The sequence below is a fragment of the Anastrepha obliqua genome, chromosome 5 (genome assembly GCF_027943255.1).
Source record: "Anastrepha obliqua isolate idAnaObli1 chromosome 5, idAnaObli1_1.0, whole genome shotgun sequence".
NCBI lineage: Eukaryota > Metazoa > Arthropoda > Insecta > Diptera > Tephritidae > Anastrepha > Anastrepha obliqua.
Genome location: NC_072896.1, coordinates 70,682,958 through 70,701,943, shown reverse-complemented (window position 1 = coordinate 70,701,943; position 18,986 = coordinate 70,682,958). Strand labels below are relative to the sequence as shown.

Sequence of the window (18,986 nt, the reverse complement as noted above, 5' to 3'; positions counted from 1 at the left end):
TTATAAGTGAATTACACAAGCTGCTCGAAAAGGATTTAATAAAAGTAATTGGTATAAATTTTTGAAATCTGTTATAACAGAAGCAATTTGGAAAAGCCTGACTCGAATTTTCCTTGCCTTTACCTGTGCATGTAAAACGCTATTTTCTTACCACAACACACCAACAATTGGGAATTTTCTTCACCTATTATTTTAATGCTCAAGATTAAACATCTGGCAGCGTTATAAAATGGCAGAAAGTGGAAAAGAAGGAAACATTTTGTCGTTTTGTCAGAGTCAGAAAGTCAGAAACGAGCAGGAATCCGTGGCGAGTGTTAGTGTACGCTGGTACGCGGTAAAATCGAATTATGTTTTATATTTAACAAAATAAAAAGTGAAAATTAGGCAAATCAAAGTGCAATTAGTGTAAGTAGCATACCGAAATGTGTTGAAAAAATGGTTGCATTCCAATCACGCCGATTGGAAGAAGTGTAGTGAAAGGGGTATTCTTCTTATTTGTGAAATCAATCGAATGTAAAAATCACAGCTGTGCGAATTGTTATGAGAATTTGAAAATTCAATAAGCCATGGCGCCGGCGAGGACACTCTATGAGGAAGAGTATGTAAGCAGAACGACGACCGCAACACATTCCTCCCTGGGGGCAGTGGCTGCAGCAACCGCTACTAAGTGCATACATGTGTGCAACCATGTAAGCGGCGACGAATGCGAGCGATAACAATGACTAAAGCAAACAAATGTGTGCGCCGAGCTGGGAGCAATAAAAAAAATACAACAACCATACAAATTATAAATAAACACCATAGCAAGGCGCTATTAAGTGCAGAGAAAGTGAAAAGCGAACGATGACAAAAACAAATTTTGCAAAGCAACAAAGCCGCTTACGCCAAAACAATAACAAAAGAGCGCATAATTCGTGCTGATAGAGTGTGAGCCGGGAGCATTATCCAATTTTTGGACCATTCTATCAGGCTTGCTTTTTAGACCGTTACAAGCTTGTGCCTTTTTTTTTTTTTTTTGAAAGTTTGAAAGTACGCGTCCACATAATGCTGCTCGAGAAAAATTTTAATATTTTTTTTTTTATTTTACTATTATAAAATATTTGGTTTTTGTGTTTTTTTTTATTTTTGTGCTAAATATAAATATGCACATACATATATATGTATTTACCTCATTAATTCGCTCTTTTAGGCGCTTTTTGTACTCTGTTGACCCACGTTTCGCAAGGCGACGGCAACCAACATTGCGTTGCTTACTCAGTGTGGGCGACAGCTGCCAACTTCTTGTGTGCAATATCAACAATCGCAACAGCAGCAGCAAAGCTGTTAACGCAAGTGTTAATTAAATAAATTCAATGAATATCAGAAATGGTTAAAAAGTCGGTTTTGTGATCAGCTGCAGTAGCGACAACGATCTAGTTAAGCTGTAAAGTTGAAGTGACAATTCTTAAAACAGCACAAAATTAAGCAAATAATCAACAACCAATTAAAAGTACTCATCACAAGTTTAACCAATTAGAGGCAGAGGGAGATAAGGTGAGTGTGAAAACTTCTTGTTTGAAATCAGGAAAATAATATTGCATTGTACATGTAACTAAATTTTCGCTCCATTGTTATTATTAAAAATTTTACTTATTATTACGAGCCTCGTTTTACTTTCTACCTTTTTTTTATAAAATAATGACGAAAAGGGCGCTTACTCAGAATTGATGACGAGCATTTATCCATTCTATTAATGAGCCACAGTAGTCGAGGTTTCCCAATATGATTTCTCAAACAAGTGTGCTACCGTAGTTTCTAAAAAATTAAAAGGTCCTAAAGCTCTGCAGCACTGGATTCCCGAAGGTGCACCGAAAGTAGCTCAGAAATGTGTAACCCAATTTAGCCTCTTCCAAATTCACTGTCCATGTACATGTACATATGTATGTATGCACGTAAGCCGCAGAAGAATGGAAAATGGCAATATGTAAAAAGGTGCGATTGTTAGGGAGACAGATTTGATGATATTGATGATTAATTGGCATTTTCTCGCAGGGTTGTCGAATATATCAAACCATAAAATAATGAGCTGAATGTACTTTACAAACTCAAAGAAGCATGCAGTTCAGAAAATGAATCCAGCAAATTTGCTACCCAGCTATGTAGGTCGTGAGACTGGATATAAATGATCGCTGAAAGTGTTCGCAGAGGTCCTCCTCTTCCTTTGCTACCACCAGCTGGTACCGCAGCGCATACTTTCAGAGCCGGAGCGTTTGTATCCATTCGGACGACATAACCTAGCCAACGTAGCCGCTGGATCGTAAAGCTCATACAGTTCATCGTTCCATCGCCTGCGATATTCCCTGTTGACCTGAGAAATTTAGAGAAATTTTGTTCAAAATTTGAAAATATTGGATTTTGCTTTTCTACTGTAATATTGATTTATTATTTAAAAATAACTCTAGTACTTACTAACTCCTACTACTTATATAATTAAAATTTTAATGAATGTAAAAGTTAGTGGAAAATATGAACTACAGAAACATCTATCCAAATTTACATATTCTACCGAAGTAAATGTGTACATATGTATGCTTGTGTGTATGTGTGCAATTTCAAAACTTCTGTCTACCGTGCTAAACAATATCAACTTCCTTGTAAGCCATACTTGTCAGTTTATTTGTTTGGAAGAGCAGTAAACAAGGTCGTTAGCGGCAAGAAAAAAACTAGTTGCAAACTTTGTTTACCAAGTCAAGCAGATTGTCAGTCATTTTTATTTGTACGCTTGTTCGCTCTCATATGAAATAACATGAAATATGCTATGCGTTCATACACATACAGGAACTTATTCTCGTGGCAATATCCCCGCAGTCAAACCCACTAGTTCCAGTGCCAATTTGCTTTACAGCTGCAGTAGTCGTCTTCTATATTTCTTCAATACCAGCAATTTGTAGTTTTAACATGGCGATGTCCTCGGAAATGTCAATTGTAAATAATATAGGGTGGGCCATGTAAAATTTGCTTTTTGAATCGGCTATAAAAAAAAAAAAAACTAATCAATATTTTTTCAAATTTTTTTTTTTATTTTGACGATTGAACATTGTCATTTATGAATGAAAAATAATATCGTTCAAATGACTGCCACGACTCGTTTTACAGTAGGCCATTAGATCAACCCAATTTTTAAGCACATTTTCGATTGTTTGGGCTCCAATTTCATGAGTGGCAACTTGGATTTCGTGTTTTAAAGCATCAATCGTCTCTGCATGGTTCGCATAGCATTTATCCTTAACGGCTACCCACAAAAAATAGTCCAAATCACAGCTCCGAGGCGGCCAATTGATATCGGAATTTCGGCTGATTATTCGGTTTTCAAAAACGGTAGCCAAAAGTTCGAGTGTAACTTTGGCAGTGTGACAAGTTGCACCGTCCTGTTGAAACCAAATGTCGTCCATATCATCCTTTTCAATTTTTGGAAACAAAAACTCGTTGAGCATGTCACGATAACGTTCGCCATTTACTGTAACCGCGGCTCCTCGCTAGTTTTCGAAAAAAATGGCCCGATGATGCCGCCAGACCAAAAATAGCACCAAACAGTGACTCGTTGTGGATGCATTTGCTTCTCTACAGTAACGTGTGGATTTTCTGAGCCCCAAATCCGACAATTTTGCTTATTGACGTAGCCACCGATGTGAAAATCAGAAAAGAAGAAGAAGACTCACCACTTTGGAAAACGGTTTTCAATATTTCCCAATTTTGTTCAAGCATATAGCGTGCCATTTCGTAAATGTCAAACCTTTAAGTAAATTATGAACACATTTGACATGTAATTTGTGTTACCATTCTCAAAAAATAGGTGGTTCAAAAGGCAAACGCTATATGGCTCACCCTGTATATGTATATATTGACCACCATTTAACCAAGGCGGTATTCTATCATCATTGCCATTCAACCACTTTTCAGCCCACGCATCAGTATTATACGCCAGTTAATGAATTAGTTCATAATGGAAGAAAACCCATATTTATATTTGTTCAATCCTCATTACGTGCATTCTTTTTGTAGTAATGGAAGAATATGTGTTTTGCATTCACCTCTAATTCATCATTCCTCAAATGGTCCATTACTACATTCTTCAAATGGTTCATCACCTAATTGCTTGCATTCCAAGTGCTTGAAGCATTCTTATTTATTGTATAAAATACTATTTGTTTTGCATTCACCTATAATTCATAATTTGACAACTGGTCCATTACTAGTCCCTTTCGAACAAGGTTAGCAAAACAACGTAGATGATGCCTCCATCGACATTTGTACTCGTTTTATCCACATCCTTTTAATCCTTATACTTGAAACATTCTTGTTAATACCCCTAATTGGTAATTTTACAACTAGTTCAATACTAGTCGCTCTCGTAGTAGACTGACTAAAAAAGCAGATGATTGACGCCAATATTTGTTTGACGTACATCTCTAACTGGTCGTTACTAGGCGCTGCCGAACCGGTACGACTTCTTTCGTCAAATACCAGCTCATAAACTACTCGTATAACGTTTCCTCAGTAGTTTAGATTTTCACTGCATGCATTCGCTCATAAATTCTTGAACATTTGAGTCAGATGAAGTGTGAATTAGAAAATAAATAAATAAGTAGGAATACAGCAAACAAATGCACATCTACTATGTATGCCTATGTATGTATACAAATGCATATGAATACACGTAATGGATTTACGTTTTAAATAAGTATGAAGAATGAAAGTGATTTCGTCACCACACAAGTTATCATCACCGCATAAGCGCAGCAAATAATTAGTTGATCGCTTCATTTGCACTGCTGCTGATTCATTCCGTGTAAAATTTTTAGTTGTATTCGAGTTTATCAATATTTTAGCAATTAGAGCATGAGCAAATTGAAAACGTGAGCATACGAGTCAGTTAATAAGAAAAGATAGAACCACGCATACGAGGGTTGCTCAAAAAGTAATGGTAAGTTTTTCTAAGTCGATTCTTATGGGGACAGATACCTGTAAAAGGCCATATTTTCCCTGATTTTCATTGAAATTAATTAAAATGAAGAAGTCAATATATTTTTTCCAAAATTTACATACAGTTTATTTATACATTAAAGTAGTATACATTTTTTTTTTATTTTAATCATTTAAAATGGCAGATGTACACTAAATTCTTCCAGGAAGGTAGCAGCGCACAGCTTTTTGGGAATCAGCCGCACTGTGCAGCGGGGCTTTTCAATCGGCGGGCATTGTAGCATCGGCGTCAGTGACCTGAATACAGAAACCAAAAAACACTTTTTCTTGACGCCGAATTCCTTGGAAAACCCTAAATTTGTTCTCGAACCTCTAAGGTTTCAATCCAACTGAACGTGGACACATCTTTATTTGCAAAAATCTTCTATAGAAATTGTATAGATGAAAAGGAGGTGTAATTCAATCCCCTCTTCCTGACCAGCAGTGTGAAGTCGTGTTTGGAACAATATTTTTTATGACCATTTAAATAACCATTTGCAACTGATTATAATTTCTTGCTACTCTCACTTCAACATAGACCCTCAAGTCAGGCATTTTTTTAAATTGATATAAAATACATATTAGGCCAATAGAAAGATAATCAGCTAAACAACAATAATCGAAATAATCCATCAACCCGTCACATGAAAATTCATTACATATTTATTGACATACATAAGTGGTGAAGGGTATATCTTCGCGCACGCTTGAATGCAAAATTAGTACTCTATCTGGATAATTTCGCGCTGACCATTTTCTTTCTATTCTTTAATTGTTTCTAGTTCAAACACATAAACTCCATCTTTGAAATGGCTCCACAGAAAATAATACAAAATCCCTTAAATCGAGCGTTCTTATCAACCCAACTGTTAGAGAATATCGTGAAATTATTTTTCCCAGAAAATATGTTGGGAGGCATGTCGCAATGTCAAACCATCAAAGACAACAAAAAAATCCTTGTTTACTAACTCTATATGGTAACCCGTCGACAGTAAGCAAATTTCCAGCTGTATTTTCAAAGAAAATGTACGGGACGAGTTTCAATACCCAAATGCGCCAATTTTGTTTGTTTACATTCTCGTTGAAATGGAAGTGTAACGGCCGAAAATATCCACAATTTTGCAAAATGCAGTGCCCACAAATCCACTAATTTCGTAGTTGATTTTAATTATTTTTGTACAACCCTCCAGCGAAATTGAAACCTTTTTAGTGAGTTTTAAATGTTTTACTTAAATTTTGTCAAAAGAGACGCCATTAAACTTGAAACTTAAAAAAATTAAACTGAAAACTTAAAAAATTGAACTTGAAAGGTTCTGTACAAATCCATAAAACAATCGCATCTATGGATTTCTGTAGTATTTTTTATTTTTTCTCAGTAATTCAATTGACGCTTCATTGCTTAATGTAATTGAGCGACATCGTAGTCAGAATGGCTTTAGAAAAATTCTGATATTATTTATGTTTTGTGTATGTGTGTGCCACGTATACATATAAGTATGTGCCCTACGGGCAATTGAGTGTGAAATTTTTAATTGATGTTTCCACTAAACTGTTGATTGGTTGTTATTTGGTGGTGTGTATAGGATTTCTTTTACGCCGAGGAAATGGAATTATGATAAACAAAATGAGAACAAATTTAAAAATTTCATATCGATATGCATCTACTTTTATTTTTGTTTTTATTTTTCTTTGAAACAGTGAAAGAAAAATTGTGATATTTTGCTTTATTCATTTTGTATCTGATTAATTCTAGTCACCTACAAATCTGTGTCACTTCCGAACGGCAGATGATTTTGCACAGAAACCTTTTCACAAAACACGCAGAGGTTTGCCATTGCCTTCTTATATTAATAATAATAATCCCATTGATTGCCCTCTTTTTTCGAGTGGCGCAGTCCGCATGACGTACGAATAATTTTTGTTTGGCACTAGGCCAAGAACGGCATGAATATGTTAAGCGTCGGGATCTAAAAGTGTTCAGCAACAGAAAAAAATTTAACAGCTTCATAAAAAGCTAGAAATATACCATCAATAAGCATTAGTTGAGAGGAAATAGTATCGATTCCTTGAGTACTAAGCGGACTAAGCTAAAGTACATAAGGTCGTAATTTTTTTATTATACATTATTTTATAAAAAGAGGTCTAAAGTTGCTCTTAGAAAATATCCACCGGAAGAAATAGGCCAGAAATTTACTCTTTGAGCAGTTTGAAACAGCTTTTTCTCTTATTTGATGTTTCTTCTCGGCTCGAGTCGGGGGCAAACTAATAGTCACTCACATGCTAACTCGGTAGCCTAAATGAAAATATCAAATCGAATATTCAAGTGCTGCCAGATTTTTATTTTTTATTTTTCTCAGAAAACTTCCAAAAACGAACTATGATTTTTAATTTTTTTTAAACATAAATAAAAAAAACATGAATTTAAAATAAAATAATATGATCAGTTTAAATAATAAAAGCAAACTGGCGTATCGAATAAAAGCATGCATTGCCATATCAGAGTTGTACGATTTTTTCTGCTTAAAATTTAGATTGTTTATTAAAATAAATATTAAATATTTTTTTATTAACTATTTTATTATTTTATAATATTATTATATTAATACATATTTGAAATATTTTTGTAATATAATATCGAATATATTGTATATATAATATTTTTATAATATAATATTTAAAAAAAAAGTTTTATTTTAAAATATTTTTTATTTGTATTATTTTATTTTATTTCATAACATTTTATTATTTTTTAATATTACTCTATCCTATTTTATATAATTTTTTATATATAAATTTTTTTGCTAATATATGGTATGTCTTTTTTTATTATTTAATTTTTTAATATTTTTTATCAAATACATTTTTATATTATTTTATAATATTTTCATCTTATATATATTTTTATTATTTTATGTTTTTTTTTCCACATATTATTTTTTATATTTTAGAATATTTTTGTTTTATTTTATAATATTTTTTTATTTTATTAAAATTCTGTTTTTTTTAATACTATTTTATCTTGGTTGGTTGGTTTAAGGGTGACCCTGCATCGGAGTGCCACATAGACCACAAGTTGAGTTCGTTGTGTTGCCCTAGAGCTCATTATGTTATATGATTTCCCCACCTAACCGGGATTTTTATTGTAGATTTTATTATTTTATCGTATTTTCGTTATTTTAGAAAATTGTTTGCCAATTTATGTTTTATTACTATTTTTTATATTTTATATATTTTTATTTTATTTACATTTTGTTTAAATTTTATTTCATGTTTTATTATTTTTTATATTATTTTATTATATTTTTTTTATTTTATATTATTTAATTATATTTTAAAACAGTTTATTCTCTTTTTAATATTATTTTATAATAATTTTTTTTTATATTTTTTGTCAATTTATGTTTAATATTATTTTGTTTTATTTTGTAATACTTTTTCCCATTTTAAATGAAAAAAAAAATAAAATAAAGATATTGTAGATTAATCGTTCATATCTAAAATTTCGAAAAAAGTGTAATTTGGTAATTCATAAAATTAATTAATTTCAAAAAAATTTAACTGTGAACTGGCAACAGCGGTCGTGACCAAAACTGTGCATGAGTACCATGCAACTGGTCCCCCGTTCAGTGGCCACCTTTTTCAAGATAAAATAAACGCTTTAAGTGCAGGCGCTTACTAAAGTAGTCTAACACAGGTTGATATTTGATTTTGTATACTATTTTCAGATTGAAGGCTGACTTGTGTAATCAAACTCTCACCTCTATTTCGCTCGACATCGATGTTGGTACAATATAGAAATTTAAATTAAGACTTTCCAATTCTTTTTCTATACTCTTTTTGACCACTTGAAAGACCGCAGAGCTTACTCGAGCTCGCCTGTGGTTTCCTGATAAAATATTTTTTTATAATTCAAACACATTTTCTCGTGCTTTTATTATATCAATAATTGGGGGTCATAAAACCTGCTAGTATAGCTCATAAATAAAATAATGCAGAAATGTTTGCAGTATTTTAAAATCTTGGGCAAATAATCTAATGTATGTATGTATGTATGTATATGTATATAAAATTGTATGAATATATGTGTGTGTGTTTATCTGGTATGCACTTCTGAGTCATTTCCGATTGGTGAATTGTTGTGAGTATTAAATCTGTTATTTTCCAAAAAGTCTCCATGAAATCACAAAAAACGATTGCTTTGACATTTTAACGGTGTACTCGACATCGATTGAAATAAAATGATAAAAACATTCCAAGTCCTTTTTCTAATATGCAAATAACCGAAACAAGTGATGGAATTAATATTTAAAATCATAAAATTTTCAATTTGCAAGATTTTTGAATGCATATTTTAGTTCATTGGATTCAAAAACTGAATCGGCTGGGTAGCATCGATTAAACTAAAATAATAAAAAAAATTTAAAAAGCCAAAAAACAAAAAAATAAATAAATTAAATTAAATTTTGAAAACATGCCAGTTATTAAATTTTCAATATTCTGGAACAATTATATAGCGTTAGTTTCATTTTATAGCTTTATAGCTTCACAGATTAAAATGCCATTTACCACTTCGGAATTTTGAAAACCACTTTTGCGCAGTCCTTACACTCACGGTATCCGTTCCGTGAACAGTGTTTATTTCTACAGCAGCAGTTGTTGCATATTTTCCACTTTTATAAAAAAAAATACAAAAAATAGTTTGCCCGCTACGCAAGCAATTCGTCTTCGGCTTCGTTTCCACTTTAAAAAAGCCGCATAAAAAATTCGGCTAAAAAGCTGTTTGCTTTCATACTAAAAGAGGAGGTCGATTTTGATTTAAGCTTAAATAAAATAAGTTAAATATTATCGGTATTTTAACGGAAAATCAAAAAACATGCCACAATATACATATAAATTTATGAATTACAGACCGCTATAACAAAAACAGCATCTCAATATTTTGACTAGTTTCAACAATTTTGTTTATTTTCCTTTTTTCATTATTTTTTGGAATTTTTTCGCGGACTTTATGGAGGGATACAGAAACGAGTTAATTATCAGAATCAGTGGCACTAATGGCCTTTTGAGTCGGTCAGTTATTGATGAACTCGGTCATCACTTATAAGTCCTACCACGCTCACATTAGCAGCTTTGTCTACTCGTGCGAAGAATTAATATGTGTTTATTATAAACTTTCTTTCAATAAATGTCTAATCAAGGTACAAGGAAGGTACTATCTCATGGAATAATAATAAAATAATACTGATAGTACTTCCGTCAAGTCGTTGTAAGCAATTTTTATTGCGATTAATAAGTTGATTTGGATTGTTAGAGCTCCAGTTCTTTAAGTAAACCTGATCTTTCAGATAACTCCAAAAATCTTTGATAAGCTTGAATCGCTTGAATAAAATCCGTAATTTCCATTATTTTGGAGTTACTTAGCGTCGTCTGAAACAAGCTCGCGTTTCGCGAATGAAAGAAGTCGTGGGATTTTATTTGAGTGACTAAAACTAGTAGGTCAGATTTTTTTGGAATAATTTTTTTCTTTCTGTTTGGGATATTCAACTTCGATATGATAAATTTTCCGATCACATCTACATCCTACATCTTTTTTTAAAAAATTGTGCCCTACATAAGATTTTTCAATTTTTTGATAATTTTTTTATATTACTCGCAGCGTTGCCGTATTGTTAAGAGTTGCAAATAAATTATGGGATTTCGAAACTTAAAAAAATGTTGTACCGGCCTCCTTGCATTGATATCTTGTGAAGGATCTTTCTAAAGTGACGCCTAGATGTCAGTGAATAATTCCTAGGCGGTACCTTTTTATGGCATCTTTGGCATTTGTCAAGTAGACAGATGTAAAGTTATTAAAATTTATTATAAAAATGTTCGATATTTACGAACAACATATCGCGAAATTCTTGATTTTTTGGTGGAAATAATCGTCGGAATGAGTCGACAATTGAAAGATTGGTGAAAAAATGTCAAGAAACTGGTTCTATTGAGGATATAAAAATGACCGGCAGACCAAAAACTGGAAGATCTGCTGCAAATTATTATTATTATTATTTCGGATTCGAAGGCTTTTTGGCAATTCATCAAATCAAAAAAGTCTTGCTCAATGGTGCCAAACAGTGTTTTTTATAATGGTAAATATGCAAATTCTGCCATAGAATCTGCCAATTTATTTGCTGACTTTTTTTGCTCTAATTTTGAACCCGACCTAGACTCCGATTCTAGTTTGCCCTCTAATAGTTTTTCACCTCTCAATTTTGGGACTTTGTGCCTATCTGTTACTGATGTCGTCAAGGGTATTACGAAGCTTAAGTCTACAACGAAAACTGACTCAGATGGCCTTTCGGGCATTTTGCTGAAGAATTGCTTGTGTCTCGCTGAGCCTCTTACAATTATATTCAATAAATCGTTGTCCACTGGTATCTTTGTTGACGACTGGAAATTTACTTCCATTACGCCTATATTTAAAAGTGGAAATAAAAACGATGTTAGCAATTACAGACCGATTTCGAAGCTTTCGTCTGTCTCAAAACTTTTTGAGATAACAGTAAATGACAAGTTATATTTTGCTGTCAAAGGCCTAATATCTACCAACCAACATGGTTTCGTCGCAAGTCGCTCCACTGTCACTAACTTGTCTATTTTCACTGATTACTGCATTTCAGCCTTCCAGAACAGATCTCAAGTTGATGCAATTTATACAGACTTCTCTAAAGCGTTTGACAAAGTTTCGCACCGAATACTCTTGTCGAAGCTTGCATCATTGGGTATACACTCCACGTTTTTGTCTTGGATCAAATCATATTTGTCCAACAGACACTGCGTTGTAGCCATCGATAATACGACATCCCGTGCATTTATTGCATCCTCCGGTGTCCCACAGGGAAGTATTCTAGGACCCCTCCTCTTTATACTCTTTATTAACGATATTGGTTCTTGCTTTTCGTTTGCAGAACACTTGTTGTATGCTGATGATCTTAAAATATTTGCGGTGATTAACAGTGTTAGGGACTCTGAAAAGTTGCAAACGGACTTGCACAATGTCCGGAACTGGTGCTATTTAAACCATCTGTCACTAAATATTAGTAAATGCTTTCACGTAAAATATGCTAAATCAAACAATACTTTGCATACTTCGTATAATATTGCTGGCTTACCTTTGCAATCCGTTGAGGAAATTAAAGACTTAGGCGTTATTTTCGACTCTAAGCTGAATTTCACTAGCCATGTTAACCACGTCATAAGACGATCATATGCGATGCTAGCATTCGTTCGCCGAAATTCTTCTGCATTTACCAACCCACACACTCTCAAAACATTGTATTGTGCTTTTGTTAGATCAAGATTAGAGTATGCCGCTATTATTTGGAGACCGTACCAAATAGGTCTGTCTAATCGGATTGAGAGAGTTCAGAAAGTCTTTCTTCGTTTTGCGCTCCGATCTTTAAACTTTTCTGAACCTATACCATCGTACCGCTCTCGATGTTTATTAATTGACATAAAACCACTTGATAGCAGACGCTCTATTCTATCGTGCTCATTTATTATTCGTATTATTTCTGGATCTATTGATTGTCCTTCCCTTTTAAGTAAAATTCAATTTAATATACCCAATATGAGGCTCCGACAGTACGAAACCTTTAAAATTGGCTTCTCGAGAACCAACTATGGGATGAATGCTCCGATTCCTAGGGCATGTTCAGATTTAAATATGTTTTTCAATTCTTCTGGTGCTGATTTTACATGGCCGTATGGCATCTTAGTCAATCATCTTAAATCGTTCTTTTCTTAGTAATTAATAAACTATTGTACATTAGCTTAATATAGTCTGTAAGAATGTATCCATTCAAAGACAATAAATAAATAAATAAATAAATAAATATTGCTGCATTACCGCAAAGTGTTGTCGAACAACCTTCAACATCGATTTATCGACGTTCCCAACAATTAGGCATTCATGAATTATTTTAAGGTGCTTCTTTTGAAATATCCTATATTTTTACAGTTTGTAAGTGAGCAACTACCTTTTTTTTTGTTTGTTTTATTATTTTAATAAGTTGAATTTGAATAGAATTAAAGGCAGTTGCAAAATAAAAAATTAATTAAAATTTTCAACCTAGTTGAAGCTGCCAGCAGAACTCAAATGGCTGATATGGCTGCTAATGTCATGGCGGAAGGCTTTTTATGAGCTTCTTTCCATCGCAAAAATTCACTCAGAGGCTCCCATTACCTGCCTGAGGGGTCACACGTTATGTTAGTTTCTTTTGAGCAACTACATTTTTCAGCTGTTTCTGCTGCTTTTGACAAGCAGATATGAAACATGCGCGTTTCAATCGACGCTTGCTTTTTCTCTCTTTGCTCGCCTCTACAGTATGTTAGTCTAAAGCGAACAAGCAAAAACCGCATAAATTCAAATTCGGGTAAAAGAAATACCTACTTGTGTATTATTATCATTATTATTAATTTTTTTTTTATGCGTTGTGTGATACTATTCATACCCCCCAATCATTTCATTATTAATGTGACACCTCATTGTTTAATTACGATTTGATGGCGATTATTTACTAACAAAACTGATATCTCACCCGCTCGCTTTACTGGCGCTAAGTGCATGGCTTATCTTCACCAGTCAGTGGCGCACCTCCGCTGCCTGCTCCGAATCTCTTCCGCTAGCGGCCTCCGCTTTTTCCACTATCCGCTCTAGATATGCAGAAAACACTTTGTTATAACTAAAGCATTTGCCAAACGCATTTCCTAGCCAACTACATGATTGATCCCCATTGTCTGCGCTGCTCTATTAGTATTCTCACCGAGCGCCAACACGAGCGAGTGCTACGCAATGCGACTGACGTTAAATGGCCGTATCGGAATTTCAGTTTTTAGTTCGCTTTTGCGCTATAAAGAAACATTCATTTATAATTATTCTGTATCTACATATACATTCCATATTGCTTAGCCTCCTTTTGCTACTTGTTGATGTTGGCTGCCAAAAAAATCATCATCATTTCGGAGCTATAGTATTCAATTTAATAACCGGCTAAAATATTTTTGTTTTATAGAAAATTCAGTTTGTGGAAAGTAATTTTGCATTCCAAGCTGGTAGCAAGCCATAATTGGCCACACGCCGCCTAATATAAATGTATGGTTTTGCTGCTTAAAAACAAAAAAATTGAATAAAATGAGTTACATTACATTTATTATGATGGAAGGAAGCATTCATTCATTCCAAGAAAAAATAGTTTTCTGCTATTATTTTTCTGTAAACTTTATGGGCTCTTTGTTTTATTTTCTAAAACCGCTCGGCGTTATTCGGCAACCAGCTTCAACTCTTCATTATTTCACTTATAAAATATTTGTGCAGTCGGTGGCATGACGTAATTATTTCACAAGAAGCGTACGCTTGCTTGGCATTAGTGAACTCTATGGTACGCTTTACTCTTTTCCCGCTCGCCGGTCTCTCCCACATTGGATATGTACATATATTTGGTGTGAATATGGTTTAAAAAAAGTGCATTCGTTATTTTTGCGCCACCGTTGATAAGCTGAGTAAACTCAAGTTTTTGTTGATTTACCTGTTCAATAAAAGGTAGTCTAGTAATTAAACTAAGTACATATTATGTTTTATTTTTTATCCACACAGCTTACAAGGCGAAGAGTGTAACAATTATTCTTTTTAAATTATGTATGTATTTATGTATGTACTAACATATACGATATGTGTGTTATATATTATATTTATAATCAATTTCACCTCTGTAAAGTTAGCAGTGATGTATTCGAATATATAAAAGAATATTAACTATGGCTTTAGTAATAAAATGTGTTGCTTTCATATTTTTTTTGAAAAAAGCTATTCTCTACTACCATAAAGGACCTGAGAATAAAATTATTACCAAATACATTTTTTTTTCTTCAAAATATGAAAAACTAAATGTTTTCAATCAACAATTTCTTCCTACAACTAATTTACCACACAAAAGCTTCAAAATCAAGTTACTAACAGTTTCCCAAAATATCAAAACTTTTTTTTTGTTTGTTAATATAAAATTAAAAAAAACTGCTTTCAAAATGACACAGCTAATTTACTACCAAAAACTACAAATAATGCCGCATTAACAGTTTTTATTTCAACATCATCAGATATTATTTTTTCTAAATATGGTATAATAATTTTTTCAAAGTGAAGGTAAATTTTTTGTCACAACCGTCTTACTACACCAGTTTTCCTTCTTTTTTTAAAGTATAAAAAATAATTTGTTTTCGAAACAACATTTTTTTGTACGATTACGTTCTACTGAAAAGCTATAAAACCATGTTTTACAAATATTTTTTTTACATAGTAATTTATTTTCAACAAGTTGAGCTGAAACCGAAATTTAATAACATACACAATTTTAAATTATTCTTGTTTTTTTTTTTATTTAGTCGACTTTATTTTGACTTCATCTTATTATTATTTTTTTTTTTTTCAAAACAAAATTTTTCTCCTCAATTTGCTAGAAAAGATGCAAAGTCAGGTGAATTTCGATTTTTCTAATCAACAATTTTTTTGCATAACTAATTTATTACTGAGAACTACAATTAGTGGTGGAGTTAATTCATCTTGATTCAAAAAGAGTACCGCGAACTTGATGGAACATAAACTTCGCTTAATCGTGAACTTCTTGATCAAGTATATCTTTTTTTAGGCCAAATTCAAATATAGTCAAAGAAACCCTTTTGCCGAGATATTTAGAGTTATTTAAGGCATTCCGTGGGTATTTTCAAGAATTATTCTTTATTCCCTTTATCCTTTGGAAAACACTTTTAAAGTCTCCATTGTATGGCTTTCGTCTTTATTTTAATTTCTTTTAAATCGAATTGATCGGAGTAGAATATCTTCCAAAATATCGAGTTCCAATGAAAACTGATGCCTGATCCTCCTCAAGCCAGATACAATAGAGTTAACCTGTAACTTTATCGCTCACATTAGTGTACGAGTTGAAGTTCCCAAAGTATTTATATTCCAATTTAATATATATAATGTAAGCAGATGTCTAATTTTACGCCTTAAGATCTCCATGGAAAGACTTCAACTCAAGCGTTTCTCCCCTATATTATCGCAGTGAAGAAAGGTCTCCAAAACTGTAGAAATAGTACAAAGTGCAGAAAGAAAAGTACAGATATTTGACGGTCAGCTCTGCCTACCTCGTTACACGCCTGGTTTGAAGCACACTATAGCAAACGAATCATAGTGAATGATCAGTAGGCTGAAGACTCATATACAAATCTGGATTTTAATGATCTGACGGTCCTTCTATTTTTTAGAACGTAATCAATTTACGTTTTCGCTAAGCTCAAATCTGATATTGAATTTACATTTACATACACCCAACTTAATAGATCTGGGCTAAGCAAAGAGAAATAAAAAGTCGATCGCAACAAAATGCTAAGAATTAAGGAATTCAAATCTGAATAGCGATTTCCTCCATAATGGTTACATTTCCGCGACCATCCTTCAGCATATTGCCATTATTTTTTTCGAATTTTGCAACTAGAATTTCAGATCTGTGTTCTGAAACTCTTTGAAACCAATTTTAATTGAGATTGGTTCCATTTTAGTTAAGTAGGTTAAGTTTGCTTTGATGGATTCATAATTTTGAATCTTGCAATGTGGAGTTACTGTCGCTATTTTGTATTTTGTAATTCCAGTTTCAAACTTGAGTTCTGCGACCCTATAAACTTTACGAGTAGAGGTATCAAATAAAATTGTCAGTTACAAAAACCTTACCCCTGAAAGGGTTTTTTGAGTAATCTAACTTGACAGTTATCATCACTAATTGCGTTAACCAGAATAGCGACGAAATCAAGACATAAGCCTATCGTGCGGGGAGCTACAACTATTTAGGAACCGATAAAGAGTGCATCATTTTTTGTTTTTTTTTTTTGTAACAGCAGAAAACAGTACTCATAATTTTTTGGAGGATGCTGCTGAAGTTGTAGTCCTCGAATAGGGTTTTAAAACCGGATCATTCCAGTAAGATACTTAGAGTCAACTGCTGCGTGAACGGCTACTACTGTCTCAGTAATCGCTTGCAAGGGTCATCCTTAATAAAGGGTGATTTTGCCAAACATTTTCTTTTCTCACTTTTCATTGGAAGTGGTTCCTAAGATGCGCTCATCACATTATGTTCTAATCTATGAAGGCTAAAATATAAAGTGGACTTTTGCCAATTGTTTGCTTTCAGACAAGCTCCAGCAGCAGCTCCCAGTGGAACATCTCTTAATCTAAATTTTGTAAAAAAAAAATTAAATTTAAAGAAAAATTAAGATTCAACTAAACCTTCTCAAATCTCCATTTAAAGGCGTGGAAGAATCTGGATTTTTAAAAATCACCATTTCGAAATCAGAACGCAGTCAGTATTGTTGTTGTTTACATATGCCGATAAGATGGCTTATCTTTTATTAATTACAACTTTATGTATAATTGGCATATTAAATGTATTTGAATAGCAATGAAAAATTTTCTTTCCATTTGTGATCTGGTACAATTCTATTTCCGAGCTATGAAATCATCACTGGTACCACTACTGATAACCCAACACCTACATGCACATACACACACTTACATCCAGAAGCAAGTGAAATGCACAGAAATTAAAATTAGCTGTATTATTTGCACAGCTCAACTCTTTTCATTTCGGCGCCATAAATCATTCGAGCAGCTGACAGCGCCTTGGCACATCGGTCCACCGTCAGCAAGCAAATCAGCGCTTAGCTTGTATGGTTATATGGATGAAGATGAGGAGAATGCGGAGAAAGGCAGGGGATTATCATAATTCAAGTGCAATAAGTGCACATATCAGTGCGGCTCGTCGTCATTGTCTCATTATCATATGCACGCTTAGATTAAGAATGCTTATTAGTTGAAAGTTGAAAGCAAAGCCGAGTGGAAAGACTGAAGAGCTAATTTGAGCTGAGCTGCTTTGCGATGCGTTGATGAACTAAAAATGGCAAATGGCCGTAGAATAAAAGCACTTTTCCGCTGAGTGAAAAATAGCGTACACTTCGGTGCCAAGTTCACGAACGCCCAGGCATGTGAATGGAAGCATTTATGTACATATTTGTGTATATGTGTGTGTGTGAGCGTTGCGTATATTGTTGCACTCATATTTATGGCTGTTGATTGATAGCCATCGATACATTGTCCGTTGGCAGTTATAGGTATTGTTTTGGTGTGGAAAGCAAAGGTGAGGGGTGCTGACGGGACTCAGTCCTACCCCAAAGAGCAAATAGTCATCATAAGCGTCAGCTGCAGCTTAATTACACATTAGAATCGATCCGCTGCTGACGTGTTGCACGTTCACATAATGTTGAATGTGTACCCATATATGTATGTGCGAATCAAGTGTGACTGGCTGCAACTACCCTGTAGGAAAAATCTGAATTGCTCTAAGAAATTTCAAGTTCTGAACTAAAATTCAATTATCTTACTCAATTATCTTATTATGAGCAGTAAAAAGCGTGAACGAGCACGAAAAAGATGTGCAGACGATGTTGATGCGGATTTACGCCTTATAAATGCTAGGAGACGCGACGCAATGAATCAAGTTGTATGGAGCACGATTGTGAAGGAAGCACTGGCTCACCTCGAGCAGTAATTGCTACGATGATGATGATGTTGTAAGCAGCGACATCTGTCACTAGGGTTGTTTTTGATATTATCAAAGCTGGAAAGTAAACGCAAATAACATTGCAATATTTTCAGACTCATTACCTGGTAGCGTAATGGTTCCAATTCAGAATGAAAGTGTTAGATCCATATAGTCAAATATTTTTTTATTCCCTTTTTTTTATTTATTTATTTCGTCTACAGAAATAATATTATTTACCCGATTGCTTTTCCACAAGAGGAAAACACACATTTCTGAGTGAAATATATATATATTTTTTTAGGACGCATATAGTAAGATTTCAGAAGAAGTTGTTTAAAAAGTGTTTTAGTTCAT

General features: G+C 33.5%; 1 protein-coding gene across 3 annotated transcripts in view; it reads left to right on the top strand.

Annotated features, from left to right (window-relative positions):
* The first annotated feature begins 295 nt into the window (after nt 1-295).
* Nucleotides 296-18,986, top strand: part of LOC129246828 (piezo-type mechanosensitive ion channel component) — a 156,956-nt gene continuing 138,265 nt past the window's right edge. For all 3 annotated transcript variants that reach the window (XM_054885470.1, XM_054885473.1, XM_054885471.1), the window contains exons 1-2: nt 296-405; nt 1,190-1,533. The gene's annotated coding sequence lies outside the window, so the exon portion shown is untranslated. The remainder of the gene's footprint in view (nt 406-1,189; nt 1,534-18,986) is intronic.